The sequence below is a fragment of the Leptinotarsa decemlineata genome, unplaced genomic scaffold (genome assembly GCF_025532065.1).
Source record: "Leptinotarsa decemlineata unplaced genomic scaffold, Ldec_3_MD MMD2_tig00001064_RagTag_RagTag, whole genome shotgun sequence".
NCBI lineage: Eukaryota > Metazoa > Arthropoda > Insecta > Coleoptera > Chrysomelidae > Leptinotarsa > Leptinotarsa decemlineata.
The window spans coordinates 14043534-14071479 of record NW_027412558.1 but is presented as its reverse complement, the minus strand read 5'-3'; the positions used below and the strand labels follow the sequence as shown (position 1 = coordinate 14071479).

General features: G+C 36.4%; 1 long non-coding RNA gene across 4 annotated transcripts in view; it reads left to right on the top strand.

Annotated features, from left to right (window-relative positions):
* Positions 1–3743: 3743 nt before the first annotated feature.
* The window catches only part of LOC141482438 (uncharacterized), a 37401-nt gene continuing 13198 nt past the window's right edge, over positions 3744–27946 (top strand). For 2 of the 4 annotated variants that reach the window (XR_012465537.1, XR_012465540.1), the window contains exons 1-2: positions 3746–4145; positions 4707–6047. This is a non-coding gene — a long non-coding RNA (uncharacterized lncRNA). Of the gene's footprint in view, positions 4146–4706; positions 6048–10744; positions 12057–27946 lie in introns of those variants that run through there. The other 2 variants (XR_012465539.1, XR_012465538.1) reach the window with 2 other exon arrangements.

Here is a 27946-nt window from a genome sequence, read left to right as displayed (position 1 = left end):
CTGTCTTTCAAATTCCCATTTCAGAAAGACCAGTTAATACATATAAAAATCAGATAATTGTAGCTATTGGTGACATAGAAAAACTTAAATGTAGAATAGAAAAGGTATTCGAGAATTTGCGATCTTATATTACCATACCCTCTAAAAATCTGAGCGAGAATATTGTTAAACTCATTAAAGAATATATCGATCCAAAACAAACATTTGCCTTCCATTTTAAAAATCCAGCAGTCTCACAAATGTTCAATACAACAATCCAAAATTTACTCAAGAATTCTTCATTCAAAATTGTTCATTGTCCAACATTCTTAGAGGATGTAGAAACATCGAAAGAACAGAAAGAGAAACTTAAATGCTATCACGTTAAGAAAACATGCCATAGAGGTATAAATGAAATGAGGACATCCCTCAGTTCACGATTTTATTGGCCAAAAATGGCAGAAGACATACAAAATTATATTAATAATTGCGAAACATGTCAGAAAAATAAATACGATCGGAATCCTCCTGTAATTAAATTCAACCTAACACCTACAACTTCTAAGCCATTTGAGCATGTTCACATAGATACATTCAAAATTTCAAACGAAACTTTTTCAACAATTATCGACACATTTTCACGATACGGTCAGGCATATCCATTAAAATCCTTAACCGGAGTTTTAGTAGTCGAAAATCTACTCAATTTTATTACCCATCACGGTTTACCACTCAAAATAACCGCTGATTCAGGCACCGAATTCAAAAATAAAGATCTAGAAAATTTTTGTAAAATTTATAACATTGAGCTGCATTACACAACTTCAAAAAATAGTAATTCTAATTCACCAGTTGAAAGATTTCATTCAACACTGATTGAGCATTATCGATGCTTAAAGGAAGAAGGAAAATCGTTCACAGCTGAACAGCTGATGAAAAGAGCTGTCCTTGGCTATAATAATTCAATACATAGTGTTACCAAATTTACACCTTTCGAAGTAATTAAAGGTCATATTAATAACACAGACCCATTTGATTTAAATGATCGTATAATTGTTTCCGATTACGTTCAAAAACACAAAGAAAATGTCAAAAAACTGTATCAATCTATTCAAAATTCCAACCAAATTACTAAAGAAAAAGTTATTGAAAACAGAAATACCCAACGAAATGAACCCCCAGAGTTTGCAAATCAACAAGTTGCGTATATTAGAACAAAGGCGCGAAATAAAGATCGACCGAAATTTAAGAAAACTGAAATTATTGAAGAGACCGATATAAAACTTAATACAAATAAAGGCACCTACCACAAAACAATAGCCAGAAAACCAAAAATTTCAAAAAAACTTTTGTTACAGGGAGTAAAAGAACATGAAGATACACGTGTTGATACCGCTATACCTTCTACTTCACGTGCTCCGAGTCCAAAGTGACGATATTCAAATAACCCCTATAACCAACCCCATCCTTCCCATACAGCTGGGAAATGCAAGAATTATATACAGCAAACATACATTTTTATATTACATAGAACTTAGCTCTATAATAAAACAATTAAACAAACTAGACGACTACTTCCAAATAATCAAAAATAATTTTGATAAGGGAACAATTAATAACCCAATTTCCTATCATGGATTAGCATACAGCCTGCTAGTCAGAACCGAATATCTTATTGATATGACAAAAAAGAAATTAGAAAACCTCCAACCCCATATCCGTATTAAAAGAGGTATGATAAATGTTATTGGAAAAATCGAAAATTGGTTATTCGGTACTCTTGATGCTGATGATGGTAAACGATACGACGAAAGTATCGCTATATTAGAACGTAACCAAGAAAATATGATTAATGAGGTAAACATGCAAATCTCCCTCTCCAAAAAATTAATCAATCACTATAATAAAACTATCCAAATTTTGAATTCAAATCAAGAAAAATTAGAAAACAGTCTAAAAACATTTCAAGTTGCAGTTCAAAAAACCATTGGCGACCTGACGAATTACATTAGTTTTCAAGGAATTGTCTCACAAATAACCCTTGACTGCCAAAATATGATTACTTTTATCGATAATCTAGAAGATGCTATCACATTTGCAAAGTTAAATACTTTACACAATTCAATAATACCTAGTTCTGAACTGAAAGAAATAATAAATTATTTAAGCAACATCTATTCTGATTCAAAAATCCCGAAATTTGAAAGTATGTTGACATATTATCAATTTTTCGGTGCACAAGTAACTTTTTCGAATGACAGAATAATTTTCGCAATACACGTTCCTATTGTCGGAAACGAAGTTCTTACATTTTTCCACCTTTATCCTATCATCCAAAATAACAGTATTTTTATCCCAAAATACCCATATTTGGCACGAGCAAACCACAATATCCAGTTCGAAGACAGTCCATGCCCAGTATTAGAGAAAACGTATTATTGTCCAGAAGATTACTTTTCCGAAGACAAATGCACATCCCACCTGATCGAAGGCAAAGTCGCCGATAATTGTCAGCCTCTTCCAATCAATGTGGCAGAGTCGATTATCGAACAAATCACTCAAGAAGAAATCCTGGTAATTCCGATACAGAGCGAAAGAATATTTTCCAAGTGTAAAACCGATCAATATTTGGAAATAAAAGCGCCCACCCTAGTCAAGATCCCGAAAAATTGCCAAATTGAAGTGAGAAACAAGATTTTCACCAACAACGTGAAAATAGGAACAGGCAAGCCACTGATCTTACCTAAAATTGAAATGAAAAATATCGAGAAGTCAACAATATATGAAACACAAAATTTCTCGAGAATCAATTTTGAAGAACTCTACGAAATCAACAATATAGTGGACCGATTGAAACCAATCCACAAATTTAACAACTCCGAAAATAACACTACCATTTTTGGCGTTTTTGCAGGAGTTACTATCACAATAATTGTCCTGATATTGGCAGCTTTTAAGAAAAATTGGATTAAAACCCGTATACTGGGATGTTGTTGCTTCAAAACACCCCAAAAAGAAGAAAATACCAATGACGAAGATATGGTTCCAAGCCGCCAAAATAATTCCTTTATTTTTTCGGCCTAAGGAGGGAGGAGTTACGTGGTCATAGTTCCCACGACACGGCCATTCACACGGAGATTCAGCTGAGTAAGAGATATTCCAGGAATCCCTTATCTCGACATGCAGTTAGCATCCAGTTAACATTATATTAATTATCATTCTGTTTGTAGCTCTCGTAAGAGACAGTCGTCTCTAGTTTGTAAAATAAATTCTTTTTAAAAAGTTATTTTCTCGTTCCAATCATTTAATTCTCAGGAACATATTATGAAACAATTATTATAGTCAACTATAACAAATGCTACCGCAAAGGATATATTCATTATCATGGCAAAAAATTCCAGCGATATGTGGCAATATTTATTTTGAAAATTGCCTATACAGGAAATAGAGAATATTCTATATTTTGTCTATCTCGTTTAACTGTCTATTTAGTGGAGTTCATCATTCTTGTTATTTTTTAATTTTGTACGTTCATGAATATGGATGGAAAATTGTTATGTAAATGGGATCGATTCATAGGATGAAGTCATTATGAGTGTTATGTGTTGTTTATTGACCTTATCCATTCATAACCAAGGTGACATGATGTAAACAAGATCCAATGTCAACGCTGATGCTGCAGAATCGACACCTGCATATACGCAATTCTTCAAGACGACACAAAGACTCTTTCTTCTTCTCATTTTATTTTTTGAACATGTAAACAATTATTCTCCTATAAATACCGTCCTGCGTGACGAAATAAGTTAGTTACAAATTGTCAAACTTACATTGAAGTTAGTGACGAATGATATTGTATTGTTGTAACTCAGGAAATTCAGTACTGTTTCTCCATTTTCAAAATAATTAATTTTCAATAACTTATATTTCCAAAGCGAGATATAACAAATTGGCGCAGTCGGTAGGATTCTTCAAAACTAAACGGAACAAGGAGCAGCCTAACCGGTAGTGGTGGATCCCAATCCTTCAGGGGAAGAACCAACAAACCCCAGGCCAACAGGACCACATACGGACGGTCTCTTCAACGGCGGAAGAACACGCGAACGCTAACTTCTCCCGGAGCAACGCTTGTGAAGTAGGATTTCATCCTCTATGGACAACCTTTGGTGAGTGAAAAAGAATCATCACGACTTCTTCATATTTTTGAAACTGAATATTTATAAGTCAAATACCAGTTCTATTGTCAAACATCATGCCAAATGCAAACACTTTACCTGATCTTGAGCCTTACAAACTCAATGAAATATTTTTAATCATACCTGAGTACGATGGAGATCAAATTTTCATCAATACATTTTCACATGCTTGTAATACTACTTACCGCATTGCTGTACAAGATCAAAAAAATTTAGTAACATTACATATCAAAAACAAATTGAAAGGAAAAGCAGCAGAACTCATCATTTCTAGAAACCCTCAAACATGGCATGAAATTAAATTACTGTTAATCCAATATTTTGGTGACACACGTGATTTAGCCTCTTTGATACAAGACCTTCAAAGAATCCATCAAATGCCCAATGAGCCCCCTTTAACATTCAGAAACAGATTTCAAACTCACGATGCAAAAATACACGCGGCAATTCAAAAACAACCGCTTTCTCCAGAAGAGGAGCAGGCACTACAAAGTTTAATACAAACCATGACTTTAAATACTCTCTTGGCAGGTTTAGAACCAACCATAGGACAAATAGTAAGAGCCGGAAACCCAGCTTCCATGCTGGGTTCCAAGAGTTCAAAGAGTAAAACGAGAACTACAACTCTCCTATTGTGGCAAGATGATGATCTATGGCGATCAAGGACTCTACCCTTAATTTAGCACCAATGAAACGACGCAACATAATGTCACTTTGACCAACACGAGGCGTACGGAGCGAGAGGGGACCGCGGTAGCTGATTCCTCGACTTGATAGTTTTGATGATGTCAACATGTTTTATATTTGATGATGATGTATTATAATAAGACAGTTGTTAGTAAGACCTGATTGGGGAAGGACCCCCTTGTACAACTCCTAGGCAATAAACCTAGTTTCTAAGTATTCTGGTGTTTCCCTCATGGTATTTCCCTCAGGCTACCCCTGAGTCACCCCCAAACCGAAGTTGTAACAAATTTGGTGGAGGCGCCGGGCATCCCGTATTATCCGCCAGACAGCCTGTATTAGCCAGCAGGCAACCTGTATTAGCCGCCGGACACCCCGTGAAAGCCAGTGAAATTTTTGTAAGTGCTACAACTTGATGTTAACTAGACTCCGACGCAAAAAACTGCGATTCGAAAGTGGTTCACCAACTGCAAGTGAAAACGAGGAATCCGACGAAAAATTTCAGAACTCAGAAGAAGAAACCAAGATGCCAATAGAAGAAGTTTTCACTTCGGTTACACCGAAAACGTTCACAGGCAAGGCAAGTGAAAACGTGGAAGATTTTTTCAAAAACTTCAACAGAGCTGCAAGGGCGAGTCATTGGTCAGACGAAACAAAATTTTTGCAAGTTCCCTGCTATTTCGAAGCAGCTGCTCTAGACATTTATGAAACAATTGAGAGTGAATGTACCACTTTTGAAGACGTAAAAACAAAACTAAAAGCCGCTTTTCAAAGTTCTATAAAAGGAGAACAGTGTTACTTCCAACTACTAAACCGGAAACAAGGACAGTACGAGGACGTTTGGACATTTTTACACGACATTTTGAAATTGTGTTTTTCGGTAAACCCTCAGATGGACGAAAGTGAGAAAATTGGATTTGTATTAGGAGGACTCAAACCGACCCTATTAGAAAAGGTGAACCTGATGAAGAATGATTCCATGAAGGCTCTTCGAGAGAATCTATAGAAGATAGAAACAACAAACTTCATGCTAGAGAGAAGAGAAGAGGGTCCTTCGTCTACTACAACCCGGCCATCCACGTCCAGAGATGTGTCTCAGAGAGGCCCATACAACTACCGAAGGACGGCAGAAGAAGAACTTGAGGACCTGCGGAGGCGTATCCAGCAGCTGGAGCATCCATCAAACAGGTTGGTTCAAAAACCCTTCAATAAATTTAGTGATAGGGGTTCCTGGCATAATCAAAATGTTAAAGTAAAAAATAAAGGCCGTACACCCGACGGCAAAATTATATGCTTTGCATGTGGAAAAGTAGGGCATTATTCAAAAAATTGCTATTCAAAAAACGGAACACCCCGCCGCTAAATTTTATTAGCGGTAAAATGTATAAAACTTGTTATTTTTGTAACAAAATTGGTCACGAAAAACAATCTTGCAGATATAGAAAAAGAAATGTGAAAACGTTATCTATTCTTTCTATCGAAAACAACATTTCAAGTCCAATAGAAATTGAAGGAAAAATTGGAAAAAACAAAATTCATTGTCTGATCGACACAAGATCTGGAGTTAGTGTTCTAGATTGAAAATTTTTGTCAAAAATGGTAATGGTAAATGTATCTTAGGAAATGATTTCAACAGAAGGTATAAGACAGATATAAATTTTCTAACCAATTCTATAGCGATAAAAGTGAAAAACACTGTTTATTTTTTCAAATTTCATTCTGATGAAAACATTCCTATCGATAATGAAAGTCCTAGCGATGACAAGGTACAATGTGCGAAGTTTCTTTATCCACTTTAAGTTCAGTACAAATAAAAATCCGTTTTCATGCCAAAAATACAAATACACTCTATTTTGTGTACGGAGATAACTTTTTCAGAAATAGAGGACTATCATTAGTCAGTTATGATTTAGAGAAACGTTTAATTCGTGTTACAAATAACACGAACGTAACGATAATTATTTTTGAGGGTACATGTTTGGGAAAAACCAAAGAATGGATTAATTCGGGATTCTCGTCAAGGACGGAGATAAATTCTATTGGAATTGTGAAGCTTGATGAGCATAATTATTTCCCTGGGTTCATACAGAGTGATTCCGAGGAAGAAAAAAGGGAAAATGGAAATTTTCGGTATTCTGTTGGTCATGATAATGAGATTCTTCATGTAGATGTTTCTGAATTAGGTTTGAAGTTGAATACAAATTTAAAATCTGAAGAGAGAGAAATGCTCTTTGAACTGCTAAATGAGTATTTCGATATTTTTGCGAGTAATACTTATGAGGTAGGCAAAACAAACGTTTGTGAACTCACTATAAATACAGGAGACGCCACTTCAATTCATCAACCTCCCTATCGCGTCTCACCAAAAGAAAGAAAAATAATCAATACTCAAATCGAAGAGATGTTGAACGCAAAAATAATAAGAAAGTCCTATAGTCCTTGGGCTTCACCTGTGGTACTAGTGCGTAAAAAGGATGGATCTTGGCGATTCTGTGTGGACTATAGAAAAATAAATGAAGTCATAAAAAAGGATTGTTATCCTTTGCCGGTAATAGATGACCTTTTGGCTGCGTTAAATGGCTCTAACTTTTTTACGTCTCTTGATTTATTTTCGGGTTACTGGCAAATCAGTATAGCCGAAAGAGACAAACACAAAACGGGATTCATAGTGGGAGATGGCCTCTACGAATTCAATGTCGCTCCTTTTGGCCTCTCAACAATTCCACCTTTGTTTCAGAGATGTATGGATCAGGTTCTATCAGGATTGAAATACAACACGTGTATAGTTTATTTGGGTAATGTTCTGGTGAAAGGAGAAAATTTTGAAGATCATTTAATAAAATTACGTAAAGTATTTGATCGGTTCAGAAAGGCAAAGTTGAAATTGAAACCTACTAAATGTTCTTTCGGGTTCCAAGAAATAAAAGTTTTAGGTTACGTGGCTAGTAGTGTTGGTCTGTCACCTGACCGTGACAAAATTGCTGCAATTGAAAATTTTCCAATACCTAAAACTGTAAAACAAGTACAATCTTTCATTGGACTCGCCAACTATTATAGAAAATTTATTGCTAATTTTGCGGATATTGCAAGGCCTCTCACTGTGTTGACAAGAAAAAACTCTAAATTTCTTTGGTCCAAGGTTGAACAGAAAGCCTTTGAAGAGTTGAAATTGAAACTCGTTAACTATCCAGTTCTGCATCATTTTAGAAATGATCTAGATATCGAAATCCACACTGACGCGAGTAATTACGGTATAGGCGCGATAATTTTACAAATAGATGGGTCAGGAGAAGCCTATCCGGTAGCGTATGCGTCCCGACGCCTGTCAGCGCCGGAACTCAAGTACCATACCACCGAAAAAGAGTTAGCTGCTCTTGTATACGGAGTAACTTACTTCAGACAATACCTCTGGGGAAGAAAATTTTGGATAGTCGTTGATCATCATGCTCTGTGTTATTTACATAAGAACAAGGATGCCTCAGGAAGGCTAGCTAGATGGGCTATACGGTTGCAAGATTATGATTATGAAATTGTACATAAAAGTGGGAAAAAGCATTCCGATGCGAATTGTTCGTCATGAAATCCTGTTTCAGACCCCACAGAAAACGATATCGATGCACCTGAAATCCCAATTTTGCAAATTGATTTACAAACCATCGCACAATTACAAAAAGAGGATAATGACCTGAATGAACTCATTAATGCAATCAAAAATCCTGAGCAAGCAAATAATAAAATAGTTCAACAGTCGCGAAGTTTCCTAATAGAAAATGGCATACTCTATAAAAAGCATTTCGGACCAGCTGGATTAGCAAAACTATTAGTAATTCCGAAAAAATTAAAAGAGGATATTTTATTAACTTTTCATGATTACCCGTTAAGCGAAAGTCATTTGGGGTTCGCAAAAACTTTCGGGAAAATAAAAAATCGATATTTCTGGTCAAATATGTATAAAGAAGTCGAAGAATACGTAAAAACATGTATTCACTGTCAGCACAAAAATATGTACCTAAAGCACCACCCGGTCTATTGCAACCCATAAAAGTAGGTCAACCCTTTCAAAAAATAGGAATTGATATTTTAGGTCCATTTCCAAAATCAGATTTGGGCAATACATGCATAGTTACGGCTCTTTGTTATTCAACAAAATGTGCCGAAACATTCTCCATTTTTACTAGTTTATGGCCGCGAAGCTCGAGTACCTATAGCCTTGGGTACAAATGTTAGTGACAATTCGGAAGTAAATGAAATGTTAAATCGAATTCAGAAAACTCGGGAAGATGTAAGACGGAAAATAGCGGAAGAGCAACAAAGACAGAAATCCAGATATGATAAGACGCATCGACATGTCAATTATTGTGTAGTTGGCAAGTCAGAAAAATTACTCCATCGATGGTTCGGTTCGTATAAAATAACCGAAAAAATAAACGAGGTCAACTATAAGGTTGAAATAAAGAAGGGTAAGAATTTAAAACAAGACACCGTGCACGTTGAAAGAATGAAGCCGTTCAAGGAACGCGCTGCATAAGCATAACTCGAGTTCATCGCACCAGTTCATCATTCTACTTTCTAGTAATGTATTTACATTGCATAATTAATAATTGAAAAATTAAGTTTAGCAATACAAAAACTATACAAATCAATCTTCTCCTTTGAAGATGATCACTTGGTGATCGAAACACGTGTCGAGGTGTTAAAAATAACGATTTAGTGTTGGAAAAAAACACTAAATCAGTAATATTCATTAATATTCATTACTACACCAAAGGTTCCAAACAGTGCATCATAAGTGAATGTTTTATATTATCTGAAAAAGACATCAAATTCAAAGTATGTAACAACATTATTGTCACACCTGACAAAGACCAAATTTCAATAATTTCCGCAATGGAAAGAGTAATCTACACCGCGGAATTAATGAAACAATTCGGAGAATACGCGAAAAATATATTTGGCAAGGACTAAACAAAGACGTCAAAAACTTCATAAAAAACTGTGACGTTCGTCGAAAAACCAAAATTTGTAGAAAAAATTTAAACAACCCTTTGGTTATAACTGAAACACCAACAACCGCATTTGAAAGAATAAATATCGACATAATCGAAATCCCAACAAAAAATTATGCCCTTAGTATTCGCGACGAACTCACAAAATTCACACAAGTCTATCCAATCCCGGATAAAACCGCAAGAACAATATCAGACACTCTTCTCTTATATTTTCAACATTACGGTACTCCATTACGAACTCATTGCGACTACGGAAGAGAATTCGATAATGCTTTACTTAAAGACCTTTGTAACCTATTCAACATAAAATTGACATACTCTAGCGTAAACCATCCTCAATCCAACGGATCAGTAGAAATATTTCACGCAACTCTACTAGAAATGATTAGAGCCCATTTGGCAGAACACCCAAATGACCACCCTCTTAATGTACTACCATATGCTGTAATATGTCATAACAATTCTGTAAACAAGTCTCACGGATTTACCCCTCACGAACTAGTTTTTGGTCACACAGCTAGTAGACCCCCCGAAACCCTTTATAGTCAAGAACAACTTATTACCAAATACGTAAGAGATCTCAATAATAGAATTTCTCAGTACTATAAAGTTGCCCGCGAAAAAATAGATAGAAAGAAAGAAAAAGCAAAAATTTGTTTCGACCGAAACATTTCTGGCAAACCACCTGATTATAAAGTAGGCGACAAAGTTTATGTGAAAGAATCACAAATTAAAGACAAATTACAAAACAAATTCAATGGACCGTTCATAATTTAACAGATTTTCCAAAATTCAGCCATACTTCTAAATTTACAAACAAATCAAAGAACAAAAGTAAATTTTGATCGCATACACTGAAAATTAATTTATTTTCAGGTTTCTCCTACTGGTCGGATCAGTAGCCACTCCGTCAGTAGACAATTACAAAATCGAACCAATCAACAACACTGTAGGTGTGTATTACCACCAAACATTGTCCTCACAAATGACAAGGGGACATTATTAGTAAACAAAAACATTTCCCAATTTAGAGAAGCTTTTGAAAACAATTTCAAAATTCTTCATTTATTAATCGATACAACTCAAATCAGTGGCCATAGCATGAGTGAATTCAGATCAGAAGTAAAGACTCACATTAGTCTTCTCACTTAAATTGCAAAATCACTACAAATGAAATTTCAAGAAATAACATTTGACACCAAAAGATATAAAAGAGGTCTTATTGATGGCATAGGAAGCATATTTAAATCAATCACTGGCAACCTTGAGGCCTCTGTTATTCAAAACTTCAATACAACTATGAGAAAACTACAAGTTGACGAACAAACCTTCAACGAAGATATAAAAGTAATTGAGAAATCTATTATAGAATTGAATGACAGAATGAGTCAAATTGAAGCAAAACTAAAATTCATAGAAATCTGTGAAAAACTCATGAACAGCTTCTTATATTTACAAGAAAATGTGGATGACGTTCTGGATTCTATCACATTTGCACGATTGAACATTATTCATTCCTCAATCACAACACCAGAATACTTGGTGAATGCATTGTTAGAAATATCCCAAAAGTTAAGGAGGAATAACCTTCCCCTTTCTCCAAAACTAGAGAAAGTTGCTCAATATCTTGAAATAATAGAGCTCTAAGCATTTCACACCAAATCCAACTTGGTTTTTGTACTCAAAATCCTATTAATAGAACCTGAAATGTATTCCTTATACCATTTATATCCTATTCCGATATTTGATAACAGAACAGGATTGCATCATATTCTGTCAATCACTCAACAATATACCGCGAAAGACGATGATTCTTTGATGTTCATACCAATTACAGACATGTGTGCTTGTAAACCGTTGATACATCGAACTGAATTGTGCTACGATATGTTCGCGTATCCAGTTGACCAAAATTCAATCTGTGAAGCCCAAATCTTCAGCAGTTCAAGAAACATTCCGATGAACTGTCAAAGTTCTCTTTTCTTCAGCCAAAGTTATAAAGTGCACAAAATTGAAACAAATTTATGGCTCATAATACTTTCCGAACCACTACAAGTAACTGTGAACTGTCTCGGAAAGAACCCAAAAACGGAACTGATTAACGTATTCTAAAAACACTTCATTGTGTGATTTAAGAATACGTTAGTTATGGATTTTCATCAAGTATCGGCCGATTCCATCATGTATGGAATTAATTAACAAAAATTCTATAGTGACTTTCGAAACCGAAACCAAAATTCAATCTGTGAAGCCCAAATCTTCAGCAGTTCAAGAAACATTCCGATGAACTGTCAAAGTTCTCTTTTCTTCAGCCAAAGTTATAAAGTGCACAAAATTGAAACAAATTTATGGCTCATAATACTTTCCGAACCACTACAAGTAACTGTGAACTGTCTCGGAAAGAACCCAAAAACGGAACTGATTAACGTATTCTAAAAACACTTCATTGTGTGATTTAAGAATACGTTAGTTATGGATTTTCATCAAGTATCGGCCGATTCCATCATGTATGGAATTAATTAACAAAAATTCTATAGTGACTTTCGAAACCGAAACCAAAATTCAATCTGTGAAGCCCAAATCTTCAGCAGTTCAAGAAACATTCCGATGAACTGTCAAAGTTCTCTTTTCTTCAGCCAAAGTTATAAAGTGCACAAAATTGAAACAAATTTATGGCTCATAATACTTTCCGAACCACTACAAGTAACTGTGAACTGTCTCGGAAAGAACCCAAAAACGGAACTGATTAACGTATTCTAAAAACACTTCATTGTGTGATTTAAGAATACGTTAGTTATGGATTTTCATCAAGTATCGGCCGATTCCATCATGTATGGAATTAATTAACAAAAATTCTATAGTGACTTTCGAAACCGATTGTAGTTAGTGCATTTATCGAAATCACGAAAATTCAAGCGGATTCCAGATTTTCAAAATTGTCAAACGTTTTGTATGGATCACATCCAGTCCTACTTCCATACGATTACTGTAACGAGATCCCAGACAAATCGAGCCTCCCGAAGTTGAAACTGCTGAAACTAAGTGACTTAAACGTCGACGATTTGGATGTCGCCAAGCATAAATTGGATTCTTATTCCAAAACCCTTGACGATTTGATAAATCAACCCTACGTAACCAAACACATCTCATGGTTTACCTATTTGACTATCACACTCATTATTGTACTAATAGTTTTGTACATTATCTGTAAGTGTAGAAAAAGGCGCAGAAAAAACCTAGTTATCGAAGACTTGAGCTACCCTCTGTCGCCATCATCCATACCTTTCAGGCCGGTGAAAACCACTGAAAACCCTAGCCAGTATTTTCCGAAGGCGAAGACCCAGTCTCAGAGGCGAAACTCCAGAGGAAGAAGAAATCGACCTCAACGAAATGTGAACACATCCCGTAGTTTTCCATTTCATTCCCAGCTATAAAAAGTTGCCGCATCGCATCAACTTTTTTAATATGAAGGGAGTTGTTATATGTTGGTTATTGACCATATCCATTCATAACCAAGGTGACATGAAGTAAACAAGATCCAATGTCAACGCTGATGCTGCAGAATCGACACCTGCATATACGCAATTCTTCAAGACGACACAAAGACTCTTTCTTCTTCTTATTTTATTTTTTGAACATGTAAACAATTATTCTCCTATAAATACCGTCCTGCGTGATGAAATAAGTTAGTTACAAATTGTCAGACTTACATTCAAGTTAGTGACGAATAATATGGTATTATTGTAACTCAAGGGAATTCAGTACTGCTTCCCTATTTTCAAAACAAATAATTTTTAAAAAGTTATATTTCCAAAGTGAGATTGGCATCAACAATAATTAGATGTTTCATGATAACAAGATATTCATAGTGAATCAAATTTATGTTACAACCTCTCGTGGTTTTTATACATTTTCAGAAGTTGAGAGTTGAAACGTACTGAACAGTTATTATTCTAGAGGGTGGTCCTAGTTCTATTTTACTTTTACATATTGCACATATGCACCTTTCGGAAGTTGTTGAATCGTTGCAACAACTGTATGACTTCAAGTCAACCTTTCATGTTTCTTGGACAATTCTGAGCATATCAACTTTCCACGATATGAAACAATGAAAAAAAAACAGGTTCATTCAATCTGCCATTTACACTTTCCAGAGTGTGAAGGATTGAAATACATGGAAACATCAAAAAATAAATAAAAAATCCACTTCCAATTTTTGTTTACAACAATATCATAGCATCAATTATTTCCACAATCATCAATTGAAAAATATTCAGCTCCGAAAGAGTACGTGAAAGGAACATCTGATTTCGAAGACGCGAAAAGTCTATTGTTGTTTAGCATGTTTTGGAGAAGAGTTATATAGTTGAGGATTATAGCTGGGAACTGTTGAGACTGATACGTATCTGTAGGCATATAGTTTGTTTGGATATTGATATGAAAACCCAAATAACATATGGAAATAGTAAATGACACTACATAAAATAGTATAAGTGAATTAGTTGGAACCATCCCACAATGCTGTCAAATCAATTGGTGCAACGTGGTGTAGTTTCTAATACAAACCATTACTTCAAAAATCTTCATAATGAAGACAATAATATATCTTCCACCTGCAACTCTTTCCCTGATGATGAAATTATGATTTTTTTTTCGAGTAATAATATAAACAGTCCCAACTCCTATAAAGCTACTGATGACGATAAAATCTATAAGTTTATTTTGGACATGAAGTCGAATGCTGTAGGACCTAATGAGATGAGCATTAAAATGTTGCTGCACTGCCCACAATTCTTCCACATATCACTCACTCACTCACTCACTTCCACATATCAGTCACTGCATATCGACTCATTCCTATCCATCCATCTAGGAGCAAGCAAATGTTCTTCCGTTGGCCAAAAATTCTAACCCCGAAAGTTTAGGTCATATCCGGCAATTAGCATTCTATGTGCGCTCTCAAAAGTTTTTGAAAAAATATTAAACTTGCAGATGCATGATTATCTGAATGATTTCGATATATTACCGGAGTGTCAATCAGGGTTCAGACCTGACCACAATTGTACGACTGCTCTCCTGAAAGTTGTGGATGATGTGCACAGATCTATCGATAATAACAAAATCTGTCTTCTGATATTATTGGACTATTCTGAGGCTTTCGATCGCATACACCATGACCTCCTCTTTGCTATTTTGGGTTACCTAGGGTTTTCAATATATGCTCAAGGTTCAATACTAGGGCCCTCTCTTGTTCGTTTTGTACACATCTCAATTTCATAGGTCACTGCAATTCGCAACCATGCATTGGTTCTGGCCTCATAAATATTGTAATAGATGGAACAGAACTTCCCTTGAAAGGAGTTACAAAAAACTTGGGATTATATCTTGACAACAGTCTTCGTTTAAAAACACATATTTCGCAAATTCTGAAACAGGGTTACGCAAATTTGAAAATAATATACTCCAACAGAGCATTCCTGAATAAAAAAAGTAAAATTATACTCTGCGATACTTCAGTTCTTTCACATGCCTACTAATCAGGCGTGGTGTATGGTCCGGGAATTTTGTATTAAGCTCATTACCCATTACGGGTACGAGGAAACGAGAACATATTTCCCATCTGTTCGGGGATGTGGATTGGTTGAATATGGAATCTAGACGAATATTTCATTCTGAAACATTTTTTCAAAAACTCCTTAAAACAAAAAAAAATCCTCCTATATTTTCGAAAAAATGTCCTTTAGAACTGACGTATACCATCTTAACTTGAGATTCAGAACACATTTAATAATACCACAGCATAAAACTACTCTATTTCGCGGATCTTTCACTTATCATATTGCCTACTCATATACCCATTGAATATAAACCTCTGCCATTAGGAAGCTTCAAACGAAAGATAAAAAAATATCTTCTTGCAATAAATAGATCCAACTAATCGAATTACGTCGAAATCAATCAACCTTTCTGCAAACAACAAAATATATATATTTGTATTTCGATTTCGCTGTATATGCTTGTTGTACTGTTCTTGATAGCATACTGTTTTTTTTTGTTTTTCTCTCTTTTTCTTTTGTTCTTACTGTTGGATGGAAGAGCAATCTCTGCGATGATTTATTATACGCAGAAATTTTAATCCTGCCATTTGATTGGTTGTAATTATATGGAATCATCAATAAAATTATTATTATTATCATTATTATTATTATATTCTCAAATTGAAACAGAAAAAAAAACAAGTCCAAAACTGAGAAGCACATTATTGTTTGGAAGCAGCCGGTGGTCACTTTGAGCAGCTGTTATGAATTTCCAATATTATTTTGTTACCGTTTCAATTGTTTAATCTCATAAATAGAAAAATAAAAAAAATCGTTCACCAGCTGTCGTTCTCTTATGAAGGGGCAGCCTTCAGAAGTTGAAACTTGTGCGAGGTCCTACGTTTTAACGTGCGATTTCTATCACTTTCTCTGAGAAAAAAGATTCTGTAGTTGTTAGGCTTTGAACCCACACGACCGGCAGATAGAATGATTGAAAAGGAATGCTTCTAACCACGCGACTACCTAGTCCTGAATTCTTCAACGGAAACATGTTTTCCAGACTTTTCTCAACCGATTTTCAGTTTTCAGTTTGACACTGCAATTTTGTTAAATACCAGTAACAGTGTGTAAGTGTCAAAATCCTAGCTGGCATATACGTGAATAGAAAGACAATTTTTGACAAATTGTCAGTGTCAGTGTCAGTTCTAAAAAACGTTGACATAAAATTCATTCAAAAGAAATCAAGTTTTTGATATTCGAAGTTTGTCAAGTTAATGGTTCTGTATAAAATCTCCTGTTTGTGAAATCTAATTTTCAGTCCATACCAACATTTCGACTCACTCATGGTGTTACATGTTTCAAATAATTCTGCCTAAATTCTGTACTTTATTTTGAAATACCTCCTTATGTAAAATATGTTGCTCAGCTCAACGATAAAACATTTTACAGGGGGGTCCGTCCACACACTAATGGTCCACCCTGTATGTGCATATGTTCGAAACATGTAAGAGAAGTAGGTACATCAAAAGTTTCAAAAATCTTCGATCGAGAATTTCTTTCTCGAAGAATATTACGTGACAAAATTCCTAGCTTCAAGTAAATTCAGTCGTTTAGCATTTCCCCAGAGGTACGTTAAATCCTGAAAGGAAGCTTGATGATTCAGCAGCGAAGCGTCAAGATTTTCATGAATCCCTAATTGTAGCAAATCCTTTGTTATCCCAAAATAGGATGTGGGGGTTGGATATTAAATCCCATTTACATAGAGTCTACTAGCGTTTATAGTCATTCCGTTCAGGTTGGCGTATTTTATATTTGGGACCATCAGTGGCGTATATAATGATCAGAATGAATGATAATGATAATAGTGATGATTATACTATTCATCGGCATAACGTGGCAGTAAGAATGCGTTATTACCGTCTACGGCATTTTTACGGTATTGATGAGACACCGGTGTTGCCCTACGCTCCGAAGGAAAATTGAATCCGTTAGGGAAGATGAGAAGTGCTGAATTCATTGAAACTATCTATTCCCCATCCTCAGGATCACACAAGCTAATAAGCTTGGAGTTCTTCTCGACCATCAGAGCAAGATGATATTCGTCGTGAAGTTTTCATCTTTGGGTGAGACGAATATAGTCCGAGAAGAGTAGGAAAAACGGCTGAAATATCGAGATTTTCTCTTAGAATTCCGCAGAATCTATCCAGACCACTCTTTTAGAATAGTTGTTCTGATTATTGGATCCCTTGGTGGAGTGATGCCTCCTCTACTCTCGAACATCAAGATCATGCGGGATTGCTGCACAAAGGCGAAAATCTTGCCTGGATAACAGCATGAAACAGTAATAATCAAAATTTGTAACACAGTCTGTTGATTTTCAGAATCCCTAACAAAAAAGATTGAGGACATCATACATCTCTCCGAGGAAGAATACTTGAGGGAAGAAAACAAATTACTCAGGCAAATTCTGAGCGACAAAGACATCATTATTGCCGACAAAGAAAAAATTATTCAGCCACTGAATCAGAAAATAATATTTTTTTCAACAAGTCAGGAGTACAAAAAAATCTGTTTTTGCCGATAAAGAAAAAAGTTCAGAAATTGCAAACAACAAGGTACAGGATAGCACTAACATTGAATTCCAATCTAGCATCATACAGGGTGGCACTAATTATGAAACGAGACCCAAGAACAGATTACACGAAACTATTCATCTTGAAAACGCCCAAAGGAGTATCATGTCCGATATAATCAACCTTCAGGAAGAAAATGAATGTGTTACTGAAGGTTTTCAACAGGTCATCAGGAAAAGAAGAAGGAAGATCAATTATGGAAGAGGCGATGGGGACATCAATTTTAAAGGTGTGAATGATAAACAGAAAAAAATATGGTTATTTCTTACAAAAGTTCCCGATAACATAATGGAAGAAAATATCAAGGAATATATTGAAACACATATTTCCAAAAATCAGGATTCTGGAAATGAAGTCGAAGTCAAAAAACTTCACACACTTAATGTAAGAAGGAATAACCAATCCTTCATGATAGGGGCAGCACCAGGCTTGAAAGAGGAATTATATGATCCAAATTTTCGGCCAAAGAATATTGGATTTGAACGCTTCGATTTTAGGAGAGGAAGACATCTCCTTGAAAATGTGGAAACTCGAAGAAATAACACAAACCAAGCAGAATATTTTTTAGAAAAGAATCAAATAAACAAGATCCAAATGATATGAAAAATTTTCTGATGCACCACAACGTACAGTCTCTAGGAATCAGTATGAATATGCTCCAAGAAGTCATGGAAAATCTCAATTGCCCCATTCTATGCCTAACAGAGCACTGGCAAACATGGGAGAAACTAAAACACTATACTATTGATGATTCCAATCTAATATCGAGCCTTTGCAGAGAGGAAGGCAAACATTGGGGTTCAGCAATTTATGTGATGAAGAGGATCTCCGGTAGTCCCATTGATGAAATAAACGCTCTCTCGGAGGATTTTACTTTTGAATGCTCCAGCGCAGCTTGCAAAATAACAGACGGCACCAAATTTATTATAGTCTGTGTATATAGATCACCATTAGGTGATATAGAAATTTTTTTATCTAAATTTCAACATATAATGGGCATTTTATATGAAAAACACTGTGTATATTTTATTGCAGGTGATTTCAATGTGGACCTTTTATGTCAAAAAACCAAGGCTTGCAGAGATTTCAGAGATTTGCTGGCCAGCTAAAATGCTACTATAACTATTTCGGAACCAATAAGGGTAACTTCTCATTCTAGTTCAGGCTTAGATAATATCATTACAAATTTTGATGGATTTAAAAAAGGAATAGTCATACAAACCGGTATTTACGATCATTCTGGGCAGCTCTTGCTCTGTAATATAGTGAATCAAACTCACCCCACTTCCAGAATCCAGAAACGATACTATAATCTGGAATCAATTCTGGAATTTCGTACAAAATTAGCTCCCGAGGATTGGTCAAATCTTTACAATGCAAAAAACCTAAATGAAGCATTCTCATCCTTCAGTAATACTTTCAACTTCTATTTCAATCTCTATTTTGCAAAATCATGTAAGAACAAGAAGTTGACTAAAAGTAAATTTTTCATGTCACCAGAGATTAGTCACATGAAAAACAAACTAGTTTTCTATCAATCAATATCTCACATTGATCATCAGTACAAAGAAATGTACAAGGAACTAAAGATCAACTACAATAATCTACTAGAAAACGCCAAGAAAGATTACTATAGGAAGAGATTTGCACAATCAGACAACAAAACCAAAATAAAGTTTTTGGCTTTCTACTACTCCATCTTGATACAAAGAAACAAGGACGAGGGAATCTTCCAAGGAAAGGAAGGAAGTAATCAATTTCAAAATGAGTAACTTTATACATGGATGTGTAGATCATGCAAAGAAGTAACTTTCAGACACAAACTGAAAGAAAGTCCTCCTGAAACAGCTACTTTCATATAAACATTGAATCACACGAAAGAAAAAAATTCTTTCGAAACAAATACTTCTATATTTCTTTCTTTCAGTTTGTGTCTGAAAGTTACTTCTTTGCATGATCTACATATCCATGTATAGAGTTATTTATTTTGAAATTGATTACTTCCTTCCTTTCCTTGGAAGATTCCCTCGTCCTTGTTTTTTTGTATCAAGATGGAGTAGTAGAAAGCCAAAAACTTTCTTTCCCAAAAAAATTAATCACTCCTAAAAATATAACCCCTTCAATTCAAAACCAAAATGATGTGGCAGATAATTGAAGAAGAAACGGGTTCACTGCATTGTAATCAGATAGATACTGAAAATCCAGGAGAAATGGCTAATAATTTTAACAACCATTTGTTAAAATTATCGAGGTTATCGAGAAGTCGATAACCTCCAATAGTCACACCTTGTTTTTGCGTCCAGTCACAGAAAATGAGTTAATAGGAATTGTAAAAAAAGAGCTGTGGAATTGATGATGTTTCAATACTCATCATTAAAAGTTGTATATATGAAATAGCTAGTGTTTTAACTCATCTGATAAATATGTCATTCGAGCAAGGAATTTTTCCTGATGATTTAAAGACAGCTATTGTAAAGCCACTACATAAAAAAGGAAGTTGGTCAGACATTAATAATTTCAGACCAATTAGTCTTCTGACATGTATATCAAAACTATTCGCAAACGCACTGGCCACAAGACTAACATCTTTCTTCTCAAACTTTAATATGTTTTCAAGTCACCAACACGCCTATTTGAAAAATAATTCCATTGAGACAGCTCTTGTTAATTTTAGTAATAAAATTCTGGAAGCAATGGAAAGAGGGGATCTATTCTGCGAGATTTTCATGGACTTATCTAAAGCCTTTGATTGTATAGATCATGATCTTCTACTAGGCAAACTTTACAAATATGGAATTCGAGGGAACTCCTATGACTGGTTCAAGTCGTATCTAAAAAACAGAAAGCAAATCGTAGAACTGAACTTGAAAGATACAGCAACACGATCAGATGCTTTGGAGACGTCTATGGGAGTTTCACAGGGTAGTATATTGGGTCCAATACTCTTCATTATATTCACAAATGACATAAACATGGTAGTAAATTCAAATTCCGCCGACATAAATAATTATGCTGATGATACTAACCTATTGTTGACAGGTGCAAACTTACCACACATAATAAAACATGGCAGTATTGTAATAGGAAGGAAAAAAAACTTTTTTCTGGAAACTTAATTGATTTTAAATGATGAAAAAACAGATTGCGTCATGTTCAAAATTGATAACAGCATGGAGACACCGAAGAGCATTAGTTTCAATGATTTTAGAGTGATCTGCAACACCTCTGTGAAGTTTTTGGGTATATATATCCATGACACCTTAAGTTGGGTAAACCAAATAGACAATCTCTTCAACTACATATGCTATGAGAATTCTCAAAAAAAAACGTTGACAGTGATGTTCTGATGACTACGCTAATTTTTACTCTGCAATAAGGTTTGGTATTATCATTTGGGGCTCCAGTCATGAGCTGAACAGAGTATTTCTCTGCCAAAAAAGGGTAATCAGAATACTTTTTGGTATGAAGGTCAAAGACTCATGTAGAGGAATCTTCAAAATGAACAAATTATCAACAGTACCAGCGATATACATTTTTGAGTCATTAAATTTTTCAGTTAATCAACCAAGCTACTTTGAAAAGCATCATAAAACACATAAGTATGGAACAAGATTTAGTAATGATTTTTTATATCCGATACATAAAAAATCTCTATATGAAAGAAGTACTGTATACAGTGCGGTTAAATTTTTTAATTCTCTGCCACAGGATATGAGAGACATTGGGTTGGCCAGCGGTTTTCTAAAGTCTGTGAAAGGATTTTTATGCAATATAGTGCCTTATACTATAGATGAATATTTTAACAGTGTATGTTAAATTTTATCTTATCAACTCTATACTTATATGTGTATGTGACGTGTTGTATTCAAATTTTGTATCTTATTAATCTTTTGTAATTTTGTTCACTGATGTATTTCTCGGACAAAGTATTTCTTTTAACTTTTTTACAAGATTTACATATACTCTGTAGAAATGAATATCTATCTATCTATCTATCTATCTATCTATCTATCTATCTATCTATCTATCTATCTATCTAAAAAACAATAATCCTACTTTCTACTAGGATTTATCACATATAGCAAGCAGATACCAGTGAGAACAAGTCTATGTTATAATAAAAATAATAACGATAATAAAAATAGCGACTTCATTTCCCATTTTACAGAATATTTTTTTTCCTACTTGAATGAGTACTTGTTGTCATAATAGACTGAGTTTAGCTTTTTTAAAAACTGATATGGAAATACTGTTTGATTATACAATTAAGCTGCCCAATGAAGCGCTATATAACGAAAAAAGTAAATAAGTAATATAGTTATCGAGGTGTGTTCTGTTTCATCGATAGAATCATTTTCAGATTCTCTTTAAACTTATCCACCGTCATCTCTTTCAAACTGTTTGGAATTTTTTTGTTAATTTTCGAGATCTCATAAATGTAAATCTCTCATATTGTTATGTTTTATGTAAGGGGGGTGTTAAAACAAATGTGTATTGATGATAAGGTAGAAAATGATCAATTAACCATTGCGAATTCGTTTGCGGAACATTTTGTAACCTCACTCATTGACCATACAAACAATTATCGTTCAAATAATTTTTCTGGTGGCACGGTAGGGCATTGTGTACTGAATAGTTTTTATTTCCAACAATTTACTGCAGTAGAGGTGTATAATGTAATCATTTGCATAAGAAATAAAATATCTGTAGGTTTCGACCACTAACCTATCAATATTATTAAGTTTGTTGCCTCGAAGAAGAAACATTTCCATATACTTTAAAACTAGAAAACATCATTTCCATATTTAAGAAAAATGACTTGCTGACACGACTCCAAGTACTATAGGCAAAATCATCGAAAAATGTATTCACAATAAATTGCTTGAGTTTTTGTTGAGTAATAATATTTTGAGCAAGTTTCAGTGCGGATTTTGTTCAGATGGATCGATTGAAGGAGCGACTGCTGCTTTCATGGAACGCATTTACAATGATGTTGACAAGAGAAAGTATGTCGGTGGGCTCTTCTTCGATTTATCTAAGACATTGATATTCTATAGAAAAAATTATGTTCCATAGTAATTCTTTGAATATTTTTAAACTAGATATTGTCATATATAAGGTACAGAAGGGTATACGTTAAATGGAATGGTGTTGATTGGGAAATGGATCCCCAGGGATCCATTTTGGAGCCGTTAATATTTCTGCTATACATTAATGACCTGCCAGAGTATATTGCAACATCCTCGATTGTATTTTATGCTGATGACACATCAATTTCTGCAGCAGCAGATAGTCCTGAGGGGCCCGAAGAGAGGCTGAATTTTATCAGCAATAATTTAACGATATGGTATCTGTATCTGTAGAGTAGGGAGGGTGAGTGTAAGCCCACGCACTTAGGCCACTTGTGACCCATTGTACATCCTCCCGAGGAGTTGTCCTCCTAGGTCGTCGTCCATCCTGTCCTTTTCAGGTAGGTGGACAGGTCGCTGGGAGACATCTCCTTTATATCGGCAGGTGTAGGCCAAGACTCGCCGAACACACACTCTCTTATTGACGATAACTCCGGGCACTCGCACAGAACATGCCTGACAGTCTCATCTTCCTGTTCACACATCCTGCATAGAGGTGTGTTCACTAGCCCCATATTATGTAGGTGTTTTCTTAGCTGACAGTGGCCAGTCAGAAATTCTACTGTAAGGCGTAGATTTTTCCTGGTCATCGCCAGATATTTCTTCGGCGCCAGATTCCCAGGGTCGCCCAAGGTGATCCTGGCAAGATTACATCCTTTGATTTCATCCCATCTCTTTAAAGATTGAGCATGGGTGTAACATTTGACTAGTTCCGCAATTGTCGAAGTCATCAGGCCGTGGGTGCCATTGGATCCTAAAATTTTTAGTCCAGCCGCTTCCTTGGCTAAAGAGTCGGCAATGCGATTACCTTTACTCCTGTCGTGCCCTTCAACCCACCTCAGGATAATATTATTATCTACCGAGGCTTTGGCTAAATCTTGGTGGCACTCTAGTGCTAGCCCTGAAGTCTGTTCAAGGCTAATAGTGCTTGTCTGCTATCAGTGCAGATTGTTATGTTTTTGCCAGAAATTCTTTTCTTGGTTATTTCTTTTGTGGAGATTGAGATACCAGCCAGTTCTGTTTGGACCACGCTGGTATTTCTTCCCATTCCCCACTTAATCCTTAGGCTTAGTGATCTGGAGTACACTCCACATCCTGAGCCTTCTTTGGTTTTTGAGCCATCTGTATGAATCCGTATTGCAGTTGTAGCATCTGACTCTGTGTTCTGCTTAATTTGTATTTTGTAGGGTTTATTAAACACAAACCTGGGTTCAATTGCATCACTTGTTGCCTGCAGCAGATGTTGCGCAGTAAGCGCTTCCCGCCATAGGCCCAACCTCAATCGACCCATTCCTACTTCTAGGTTTACACCAGCCGTGTGCAATCGTACCATGGCCATTAACGCAACCTCCTTAACGTACAGGTCCAGATGAGTCAGACCCGTGATTAATTCCATTGCCGCGGTTAGTGTTGTTCTCACGGCTTCTGTGATGTTTAAACAAGCCAGTCGCTGTATTTGATATGATTTTTAGATGGCCGTTGCTTGTAGAACTTTCGGTCCCCATGCAATGGCTCCATACGTTAACATAGGTCATATTATTGCAGTGTAGATCCAGGCGACTACACGGGGTGAAAGACCCCATGCGCGTCCCACTGTCCTCCGACATTGCTCATAAGCCACGTATGCTCTTTTTGCTCTACTCTGTAGATGAGAGTTCCACGTTAGCTTCTTGTCGAGGATAATACCAAGGTACTTCACCTCTTCAGAGAAGTTCAGTTGGCTTTTGAAGATTTCGGGAGGTTTTAAGCCCGTTAAACTTCTTTTCCTGGTGAAAAGGACCATCTCAGTCTTCTTGGGATTGATCGACAGTGAGTGTTCCTTACACCATGTTTCTATCAATTTGAGCCCATCCTGCGCTCTATCGCACAGTGTGTTTACAAATTTGCCGGTCTGCAAGATAACTATGTCATCTGTGTATGCAATTGTGTAGAATCCATTTTTGTTAAGGTGATCAATTAGGGTGTCCAGAACTATGTTCCAGAGAAGGGGTGATAAGACCCCTCCCTGTGGACATCCCCTCATGACCAGTCCTTTCACTGTGATGTCTTCTACATTAATACTTATTGCTCTGCTAGAGAGCATCTGGAGTATCCATTCTTCTACTACCAGGGGTACATTCCTGGAGTGTAGTTGCTGGGTAATTGTTGGAAAGGTTGTTTTATCAAACGCTCCCTCAATATCTATGAATATACCTAGGGTGGATTCTTTGTTATCCAATGATCTCTCGATTCTGCCAACCACATGGTGGTTGGCAGAATCGACAGGTCTACTGACCGGGAAGGTCAGTAGACCTTCCCGGGGTATATGCATGCTGATTTGGATGAAGTGGGTTGTTAACAAGTACTTCATCTCTTATATATCGCTCATATAGCCTCTCCATGGTTTTTAAGAAAAACGATGTGAGACTAATTGGTCGGAATGCTTTTGGTAGGGTGTAGTCCATCCTACCTGGTTTGGGTATAAATACTACTCTTACTTCTCTCCACTTACTGGGAATATACCTCAGAGCTAGAGAGGCTCCGAATATTCCAACCAGGTGTGACATAAGAGTGTCCAGTCCCCACTGAAGTAGGGCTGGTCTTATACCGTCAGACCCTGGTGACTTGAAGGGGGAAAAGCCCGATATGGCCCATCTTATTTTATCCTCATCAATATTAGCATATTGCCAGTCATATTGTGAGGGTGTTATTGGTACATCCGTCCAGTTCGCCGTTCCAGGAAAGACAGAACCTGGGAAGTGAGTTTCCATAAGAATATCAGCACTCTCCTGGAGGTTGGCGGCTTTGTCGCCATTTTACCTCGTCAGGATGCCGATAGTCTTATGGTGGTCATTTGAGAGTGCCTTCTGTAGCCTAGAAGCTAGTGGAAAGTCTTCGACTGCCCCACTATAGGCTCTCCAGGCTTCTCTTTGTTTTCGTCTGCGTCTTCGAGTCTTGTACGTTTTGCCTTGTTGAAGGTCGTTCTCGCTGTCTTCCTGAGGTGTTCCAATTCAGGGCACCACCATGTGTTGGTTGTGCCATGCGTTTGAACCATCCTTATAGGCAGTGTCTATTTTGTTGTAGATAGATACTGTGTACCTTTCCAGTTCTTCATTGTTGCCAGGAGTCAGGACCTCTGTTTCCCGCAGAGCTCCTCTTAAGAGTCGATTGTAGAGAGCTACATCCGTCCTCTTCGGGTCACGGGGTTTTACAGTCGTCCTGAGATCCTGGCTTACCGTATAGGTCAGGCAGCGGTGGTCTGACATAGATATATGGTCCGAGACTTGCCAGTCTTGGATTTTGTTTGATATTTCGGCTGTCGTGAGCGTGATATCTATTAACGTTTGGCTACGGGCATTAATTAATAAATGTTGGCTCCGTGCCTCTGTTCAAGATTGTTAGATCTTTCTGTATTATATATTCGTATAGTGACTTACCTCGGGCGTTGATATCCTTGCTGCCCCAGCTCACGTGGTGAGAGTTTGAGTCGCAACCCAATATGAGCTCCACTCTCTGGTTGAGGCAGTGGTCCACTAGTACCTCCATTTCTCTGGTCGGTGGTAGGGTGGCTGCATCTGATGGGAGGTACACCGATACGATTATCAACGCCATATATTTGCCTTTCCCAACTGGAGATCTGAGGTGCTGAATTGTGCCATCGGAAACGCTCTGTATTTCCTAGGAACGTAGACAGCAGTCCTAGGTTGCTGTTTGCTTGGTAAGCTGAAAATTTGACCTTAACGACATGGTGTCATGATAATAAGCTTTTCATTAATGAAGGAAAATCAATATGAATATAATTTTTTGGCAAAAAAGATTTATTAATCATATGCATGTTTCCAGTCAATAATGTTACAATTCTCCCAAGTGAAACAACCAAATTTTTGGGTCTTCACGTTGACACTAATTTATCTTGGAAATTTCATTCAAATCATGTGGTTAGAAAACTTAATAGCAGTCGACCACTATGCAGTTTTGATAGTTTAAAACGTATTGAGGAGGTCGAAAAGCTCGAGAACTGGGTACCCCACGATTTGAAGAAATTCTCACGTTGTGAGCTGTATACTTCTTTGCTTTTGCGCAACCAAAACGATCATTTTTTGGATTGGATCGTCACGTAAGAAATGTCTCTTCTATGACAATAGGAGAAGTTTAGAACATTGGTTTGACATCAACGAGCCACACAGGCTTTTCTCAAAGACAAAAACACATCAAAGAAGACCATGGTTACTGTATGGTGGCCAGCAGCTGGCGTGATTCACGATAATTTTCAACAACCTGGCCAAATCTTTCCAGCAGAATCCTATTGTGAGAAAATCGACGAAATGAATACTAAACATTGCTTCAACAGCAGTCGGCACTGATGTATAAAAGAGGTCTGATACTGCTCCACAACAACGCCCGTCTATTCGTTTCACAAATCATTGTCCGACTATTGAACGAGGTGTTCAATAGTCTCACCCACCATTCTCCCCAGACCTCTTTCCAGCCTACCACCTTCGTTTCAGGCACTTCGATAACTTTCTCACCGGAAGAACCTTCGCCATTCAGGATCAGGCAAAAATGACCTTCGTCGACTTCATCTAATCCTGAGCAACAAAATTTTATGTTGCCGGAATTGATCGACGTTGGCAAAAGTGAACTGATTCAAAGGGCGCTTCCATAGCTGAGTTGAACAAGGTTGTTTGAAAATACTGTACTAACCTCCTAATAATCGAGGGTGTTTCCAACACAAAACAGACAAAGATCGTCCTCTGAGAATTGAGAGAAAATACTGACTATTTGCCCTTTTTATAAAAA